Raw genomic sequence first — 1,337 nt, 5'->3', positions numbered from 1 at the left:
TCCAGCCCCAACTATTCTGTTGGATTCTGTGAAATGCAAATTCTACTTTCAGCATAGGCAAAGCAACCAAAACAGCTCAGGGCAAGATCTCCCCACTGCTTTCATCTCACACTGTCCCACGTATGGATGCCCAGGGAACACCAGCGAGGCTCACGCCAGCTCCTGCCCATCCCAGCTCTCCATGGCTTGGCTCTGCCCAGCCATCAGCAGCAGGAGAGCGAGGCTCTGAGGCCTAATTACAATTGTTGACAGGGAAATTATGGCCACACACGCAAAATTAGAATATAATTGTGTTAGGGAAATGTTTTGTCTTCTCCCTGTCATGCCCAGGACGGGAGGGCAGAGGGGGAGCACAGGGAGAGGGGAGGTGCTGCTGGAAGGCCTCACAGTGCAAGGGAACAGCTGGGCTTGGGGTGCTGTGGGGTGACACCAGTCCCAGGGGCCATTGGCAGAGAGAAAGTGCAGCAGAAAAGGGGGAATGGCTTCTTTTCACCGAGTGGCAGCGATGAGACAGAGCTCCCCCTCCTCGGGAGCAGGGGCAGTTCATGGCACAGGCAGGGGGGTAGCACTGCTGTCCTGTGAGCCCAGGGCTCAGCCTTGTGCTGATTCCCAAAACCAGCAACACCCAGTGGCCACCCCATCTGTGCCCTGCACCCCTTTCCATCCCAAGCCCAGGCTGCCCTTCCCCTGGCCAGGCTCTGGTCAGGGCTGGCTGTCTGTGGGGAAGTGCCAAGGCCAACAGCGATGCCCATCCTGCCATGCCATGGGTGGAATCCCTGTGGGATGTGCCCTGAGCAGCTGGATCCCACCTCCCACAGGAATGTGCTCCTCCTGGGGGGCTGCAGATGCCTGTGTGTGAGTGTGGTGACTGGCAGGTCCTACTTCATGTGCCCGAAGGGAACCTACAGGAAAGATGGAGAGGGACTTTGGACAAGGGATGAAGGGACAGGACAAGGGGAATGGCTTTCCACTGCCAGAGGGCAGGGATAGATGGCATATCACCACTGTGAGGGTGGGGAGGCCCTGGCACAGGTTGCATAGAGAAGCTGTGGCTGCCCCATCCCTGGAAGTGTTCAAAGCCAGCTGGGATCAAAGGAGCAACCTGGGATAGTGGAAGGTGTCCCCACCCATGGCAGGGAGTTGAAACAAGATGGGCTTCAAGGGGTCTTCTAGCCCAAATCATTCCATGATTCTGCGATTCCACGTGCCCTGGATTGGCACCTTGCTGCCAGCCCACAGCCCCATCCTTGCTGAATTGGGGTGAGGGCCATCCTCACCCCCGGGATGGTCCATCCCCAACGACAGGAGATGACTTTGGTCACTGACCCCGTTTAAAT

The sequence above is a fragment of the Lepidothrix coronata genome, unplaced genomic scaffold (assembly GCF_001604755.1).
Source record: "Lepidothrix coronata isolate B3197 unplaced genomic scaffold, Lepidothrix_coronata-1.0 Scaffold290, whole genome shotgun sequence".
In the NCBI taxonomy this organism is placed as follows: Eukaryota; Metazoa; Chordata; class Aves; order Passeriformes; family Pipridae; genus Lepidothrix; species Lepidothrix coronata.
Note: the sequence above shows the minus strand (reverse complement) of the source record.